Source organism: Cyprinus carpio, chromosome B16, assembly GCF_018340385.1.
Source record: "Cyprinus carpio isolate SPL01 chromosome B16, ASM1834038v1, whole genome shotgun sequence".
Taxonomy (NCBI): Eukaryota; Metazoa; Chordata; class Actinopteri; order Cypriniformes; family Cyprinidae; genus Cyprinus; species Cyprinus carpio.
In genome coordinates this window covers 29,102,316-29,109,933 of record NC_056612.1, presented here as the reverse complement: position 1 = coordinate 29,109,933, position 7,618 = coordinate 29,102,316, and the positions used below count along the sequence as shown (strand labels likewise).

Here is a 7,618-nt window from a genome sequence, read left to right as displayed (position 1 = left end):
AAGGAACCAGATTTACTGACTAGATGCGCATGATTATATCGTTAGATATATCGCCCAGCCCTAACTAATGGTGTCTTGCATGAAATTTTTAGATGCAAGTGAGTGTGTTAAAAATATTAAATCAAGATGCATTTACTTGACAAGTAAAATTACTTTAGATATTATGTTAATCCAAATTTTGCAGTCATCAGTAGCACAGGTATATTTGTAGCAATAGACAACAATACATTGTATGGGTCACAATTATACATTTCTCTTTTATGACAAAAATCATTAGGATATTAAGTAAAGATCATGTTCCATGAAGATATTTTGTACATTTCCTACAGTAAATATATTAAAACTTAATTTTTGATTAGTAATATGCATTGCTAAGAAATTCATTTGGACAACTTTAAAGGCGATTTTCTCGTCCGATCCTAACGAACCATACGTCAGTGGAAAGATAATTTATTCAGTTTCAAAAACGAACTAAATTTTTATATTTTTTTCAGTCATTTTATTTGTCAAGAAAATGCATCCTGATTCAAGAATTTTTAGATATTTACACTTGAAAACAAGACACAGTGCAGTGTACGGCTGACAGAAAACAAGACGTGGATATGAATTCTGATTCCCACACATTTCACATCTGCCGTTTTTTTTGTTCCAGGTCTCATCCCAGACTCCGATCATCCGTACAGCAAGTTCGAGAACGAGTGAAAGCCACGGATCGGATGCCTTCACCACACGCCGGATCACTTTAGGTTAGATGGAGCCACTTAGAAATCTCTCGTCTGTATTAAAGCAGCACGCTGCTAAACGATCCTTTTCATCCTCTGTATTCTTGTCTTGATTTCTGATACAAATATCTAAATATTCAGACGTTCTTAAATCAAGATGACATAAGGTGTAAAGTTAAAAATGCATCAACCTGAAGTGATTTTAGGCTTAAAACATGAACAAATATCTTCCAGTGGGGTGAGAAAGACTTCATTTAAAGGGTTTTTCTAACCTCATTAGCAGGTATTTCTTTCTATTAATTCACAAAATAAGATCTCCAGTAAATGTGTCTTGATTTAAGAATGTGGAGATATTTGTTCTGGAAAGCAAGCAAGTGTTTTGTTTTTTGCACATTTTAATGCTTTAGAAGACGGAACCGGTCAAAATTGCAGTTCGAATGTGACTCTTTTGTTTCTTTGTGTTCTTATAGAGAGTTTGAGAACTAGTTTATGCAAAAATGTCAGTTCTGTCTTGATTCGTTCACCCTCCTGTCGCTTTTCTGCTCGGAGCAAAATAAGAAGGACAATAAATACGTCACATGATGTGCATGCTATATTTCTATATTTTTGTCACACGATACTTTCTTTGAGAAACAGACCTAGGGTTTATTTTCTGATAGTCCACAAAGAGCCAAAAACATTGTGCAATGAATGCAAATGAGATTTTAGAGCTTCAGAGGCGGAGAAGATGATTAGTGACTTGATTTCAGTCTGTTTCTCACACAAAGCATCGCATGAGTTCAGAAATATAGCACATGCATCATATGGATTACTGTTATGATGCATTCAGATAATGCATTTTATTTTACTTTATATAATGCATCATATGGATTACTGTTATGATGCTTTTATGGATTCTTTCTTTGTCATTTTTGTAACTATGAACCGTTGTCGAAAACACTTCCTTTGTGTTCCATTTAAAAAAACAACTTGTGCATTTGTAACGACACGAGGGTGAATAAATGACAACTAAGTTCAGCTTTTTAGTGAATTGTTGCACGTTTTGATAAAGTTTTGATTGCAAACCCGTCTTTTTTAATCGCTCTGGCTTCTGTGAAAGACTTAGAGGTTTGTATTTATACTGTGTTCTTAATAACACAAAACATGTCCTAATAAAACAAGCTTCCACTTTTAAAGCGAATCGCTGTGCTTTATCTCTGTGTGGACTGATGATGGTCTGGCTTCATGCGCCACCTGCCAGGTAAATGGCCCAGACTGAAGTAGATGTTATTGCATTATTTGTTATGCAGCTCATTCCAGGCCGTGAATTAGAATAACAGTGAAAGTTGTGCATTAGATTGCAAAGGCCCCGGATCCAGCAGGGAAATGCAAATGTTTGGTTCGATCCGTGTGAATCTGCTGCATGTTAAAGATGCAGAACAGAACGAGACGAGCGCAGCAGACGCACGTGAGATTTAAGTGAACATGAAATCAACACAAAATCTTCTTGCTTTCTTAAAAACAAGCGCTTCTGTATTAATTCATCAGTGCACATTACCTGCTAAAAAATGATGCAGAAGAATCACCCGTCTCTTATTTTTCATCCGCCTGTCACATAGAAACACCATCAAATCAAATCAAATCCATGCAAATCAGATAATTGTGTGTTTCACTCTAAAATCAAAATAAATGTATATATATAATATTGTATGTGTGCATACATATACATGCATACATACCTACATGAATAAAATCTTTTCAGTGTAGTGAATCAATTTGATAATTTCATTAAAAAACTACAAATGTCTCGAGGATGCCTGCTGGCTTTAATTAAAAGGCGAGGCGGTGTTTTACAGATGACGGACAGCTGATGCAGCCAATGAAAGACGCGCCGCCCATTCGACGGCCGTGACTGACCCGCGGGGGCGGGGCTAACGCGGCTTGTTTTATCCACTACAGTCTCTCGCCGACAGAAGGAGAATCCCAAAAATGACATCAGCAGCTTTCAGAAACCCGGCGTTTAGAGAAGTTTCCCTCCTCACATTATCACGGATCCACAGCGCGTTCTTCCAGAGATGTAGTCGGTAGACGCGTGAAATGTGTAAATTTAATACAGAAGGACCCAGTGTTTCCCAACCGTTGATGACGCGCGTCCCGGTCATACGATCCTTCGGCTCAGACGGACATGTGTGACTTAATGCCAGCGGCTCGGCCGGCCGAAGAAAATCAGCAAAATGGAAGAAATTAGAAGAACTTTGTCGGAGAGCTTCAGTCGGATCGGTGAGTGTCAGAAACATGGTAAAAACACGGTAAAATACGCGCCGTTATTGTTCGCGCATAGCGTCAGTTCCGCAGGAAAGTTTGTTTTCATTTTAAACGATCGTTTAATCTCTCCCAAACCACGAATATAAAGAGAAAAACGAGACCGGAACGAAATTAAAGATTTGAAGTGAAGATCATATCCTACCGAGCCGGATATAGAATACAGAATAGAATTAGGATATAAACTAATCTTCTGTGCTTTATCGTCAGGATCTGAACTTGAGAGAGCTTCTTACGATCTCTGAGTTCAGATCATAAAGAAGAATCAGAAATGAGATCTTATTCATATCTCGTGAAGGCTTGTTTCGATGTGTTTTAAGGCTTTATTAACAGATGGTGATAAAGTGGTTTATGCATCTTAAAAACATTTCACCCCAAAATCAAATAAATTATTTATTTTTCATAAAGTAAAGCCTATGATGTACTGTCATTATATTTATAAATATCTTCTTTTGTATTTCTATTTTGTAATATTTATTTTTGTATTATATTATTTAAAATATTTTTTTTTTAATATTTGAAGATGTTTATAATGTATAAAATAAAATATAAAAATAGAAATTTGTATCATATATATATATATATATATATATATATATATATATATATATATATACACAGAGCTGGGTAGTAACGATTACATGTAATCTGATTACGAATCAGATTCCAAAACTCAAGTACTAATTAGAGTAAACTACTTTTTAAAAATACTCGTGAATCAGACTACAGTTACTTAATGGATTACATGATTACATTTATTTACACAATGGTAATAAGTTGTTTACAATTCACGGATTCTCCTAAATTTCGTTTTTTTAACGTATATTTTTTTCCTGTTAAACCTGCCATGCATTCATTGATTCTTGAGGTTTTAAATTTCATTGCTGTGTGAATTTAGTCTTTTCAAAATTCATGTTTGCAATGTAGCTATTTTATGTTTTTTCATTGATACATTCCTTATGCACTTCCTGGTGTTTTTATTAGATTCAATATTTGACCTGGCAGTGATATTGCTGTGAATTTTATGTTTTTCAATATTGTTTTTGTAAAGTAGCTGTTTTCTAAATTTACTTAATTATAAGTAAATATCCTTTAATTCATTAGTGCGTTTTGTTTTGTTATTCAGTGTTACTAGCAAACACTAACAGCAGGTATGTTGTTTGTCATTTTGTAAGTATTATTAACTGTCCATACATTGCACTTGAAAAAGAAGTTATTGTCTTGTTGGTGAATTAAATGCTTTGTGGAATATATCACTGGCACAATATATAGGTCAAAATAATTTTGGTGAGACTGGTTCAATATGTGATATCAAATAAAATTAGCACAAATGTAATCTAAATGTAATCCAAAGTAATCAGATTACCTTACCAAAAATGTGTAATCTAAGAGATTATATTACTGACTACAAATTTTGTCATGTAATCTGTAATCAGTAACTGATTACAATTCATAAGTAATCTGCCCAGCTCTGTATATATATATATATATGTGTGTGTGTGTGTTTTTATAATATGCATTATTTAAGAGATTTTATTTTAAAAATTCCAAGATTTTATATAAAAAATATACAACAAAAAAATAAATGCATTTTATTAACTTTAAATAATATCAAAAAAATAAAAAATCAAACAATATAACAACCAAAAAAACAATTCACCATAATTATTATTATTATAATTATTATAAGTATTATTATTATTATTATTATAATTATTATAATATTTTTATATTTATTATTATTATTGTGCTCCAATAATGTAATTTTATTTATTTGAATATTTTTTAATTTTATATTTTTTGGTTTTCTTTTCATTTTAAAATATTTTCATTAGTCTTTTGAATAATAATAATGATAATAAAAATTCATCAGGTTTCATCGTCCCTTTGGACAGATATTATTGAGGCTTTCTGTCATCAGTGTAATAAAGCTGCTCCTGTGAGAAAATGCAAGAAAAAAGAAATCCAAATAGAAGAATGATGTGCTTCTGCTGCAGCAGCATGTGAAAAATGAAAATACATTGCATTTCTTATAAACCGAAAACACAATGCAGCATGTTTCATATTTTCAAGCTGAAATGTTTCTCAGGAGGATTTAAGGAAAACTGATCGTCAAGCTATACTTCACCGCTTTTTTTTTTTTTGAGATATTGAGTTTTGTTCTCTCTCACATGTAGGTTTAGTCTCTGTCATCAGATGGTGAAATCTCACAGTTCAGCATGAGCTCAGATAGAGAGCAGATGAAGTTTGTAGAGACGGGTTGAGCACCAGTTAGTGAACTGAGTTGGTGTTCAGGGCTTCTATGTGGTTAAAGATGCTGCCTGATGGTCTTTCTCCTGAAGTGTGCTGGACTTCATCTGCATGCGTCTGTCACAGCAGCACCAGATGGCCTGATGATCGTGTCTGCACAGATTCATACAGACTCACTTACAAAACCCAGTTAATTATGCTGCATGCGGAGACACCTTCATTTGCATCATGCAGAGAGAAGACAATGCCAGCTCTGGAAAAATGTATATGCAAGATTTGAATTAACTTGGACTAAACTATTTTACCCACTATTTGTGCACAGTGTTACTATCCATGTAGACTGAAGCCTATAATGAACTGTATATATTACATATAATATTTTATTGCATTATATATGTATATGTATATACTGTATTTGTGTCCCTGCAGCACAGAAGCAGTCATCAGTAGCACAGGTATATTTGTAGCAATAGACAACAATACATTGTATGAGTCACAATTATACATTTTTCTTTTATGCAAAATCATTAGGATATTAAGTAAGATCAGGTTCCATGAATATATTTTGTAAATTTACATTTACCATAAATATATCAAAACCTAATTTTGATAAGTAATATGCACTGCTAAGAACTTCATCTGAACAACTTTAAAGATGATTTTTCTCAATATTTATTTTTGCTCCCTCAGATTCAGATTCTCAAATAGTTGTATCTCAGACAAATATTGTCCTCCTAACAAACCATACATCAATGAAGAGATTATTTATTCAGCTTTTAAATGATGCATACATGTCAATTTCTTATTATATATTCTGTTAAATATTGTAAATAAAACAATATATGTAAATATTTAAAAATATATATATATATAGAGAGAGAGAGAGAGAGAAATATATATATATATATATATATATATATAATTTATAAAATATAAAAAATGACACAAGTATATTTTGTAATTATTATTATTATTATTATTATAAATAAATATGTTTGTAAATATTAGTTCAAAACACTTTTATATATTATTTGTAAAATATAAAAAATGCATTATAATGATAATTTTATTTTTTAATGAAAGTGAAAGTCGTGACATTTGTCAAGTATGGTAACCCATACTCAGAGTGGTGCTCTGCATTTAACCCCATCAAGTGCACACACAGCGGTGAAGTGAACACACCGTGAACACACACCGGAGCAGTGGGCGGCTATATATCCAGCCAGCGGGGAGCAGCTGGGCGTTCAGTGCCTTGCTCAGGGCACTTCAGCCATGGAGTATTGAGGGTGGAAAGGCGGCTGTTCATTCCTCCTCCACCTACAACTCCTGCTTACGAGGACTCGAGACCTGCGACCTTCTGGTTACAAGTCCAAATCTCTAACCATTAGGCCACAGCTGCCCCCTAAAATGAAATTGTACTCAAATTACAATTAAAAATCTAATCACATCAATAACCTTTACAAATTCATTAACACTCTAAAAACTTAACGTGTGACAGGCTCTGCGTTAGGCAGAGTCGCAGCAGACGGAGAGCGTTCCACATCACTCACTTCTAGGGATGCTGTCTATGTAGGCGTCAGGCAGCAGTGCACTAGTTCTGTGTTGTCTCCTCGATCGGCTGTGTGGATGTTCCTGGCGTCTCTGTGTGTTTGAAGGTGTGATGATCTGTTTTTAGACGTCCTTCAGAAAGCTCTTCTTCTGAATGTGTGAGACGGATGTTTAGAGCTCACACTGTGTTTTTGTTTGCTCAGTAAGACGCTTTCATGAAGCGCTGAAGCCGCAGAACGCCAGGTGTGGTGAAAACTGACAGAATTAAAGCAGAACCTGTTTCTCATCTTCTTATTTTCTCCCTGAAGTGAAAACTGTAATAAATCATATAGCGATTAACATGAAAGTTTTCTCCGAGGAGGGAGCAGTTTAATTTGGCTCGTCACAGCAGTGACATGAATAAATCATATTGTGAGGAACATGAAAGAGAGACGCTCGTTTGTGCTTTAGTTAAACTGTGAAAGAGGTTTATTAAGCACACAGATGTGTCTGTTGTCCACATTATTAAAGGACATTTCTGGGTTTGAGTTGATTTCCACAATATATTTTTGTACAGTTATTAAAAGCAGAAATGTGAAGCTGGAATTACCAAAATAATTTAATTATTCAGTATTTTTAAATGTTTTAATAAAAAAAAATAAAATAAATTATATATATATAATAAAATATATAAATATATATATTTTTTTGTATAAAATTGTATATTTTTTTTAATCGTTGTGCAGTGTCTTGCCCTAATAAAAAAAATAAAAAAAAAATGAAAAATATTTTTAAAATTATTTTTAAATTTATTATTT

At 33.3% G+C, this 7,618-nt stretch overlaps 1 protein-coding gene and 1 long non-coding RNA gene across 2 annotated transcripts in view; both read left to right on the top strand.

Annotated features, from left to right (window-relative positions):
- Window positions 1-7,618, top strand: part of LOC109106292 (cyclin-dependent kinase 14-like) — a 434,688-nt gene that overhangs the window by 233,626 nt on the left and 193,444 nt on the right. The gene's annotated exons all lie outside the window — the stretch shown is intronic.
- Window positions 2,923-7,618, top strand: part of LOC122140068 — a 45,967-nt gene continuing 41,271 nt past the window's right edge. Inside the window, exon 1 of the long non-coding RNA XR_006156792.1 lies at window positions 2,923-2,981. This is a non-coding gene — a long non-coding RNA (uncharacterized LOC122140068). The remainder of the gene's footprint in view (window positions 2,982-7,618) is intronic.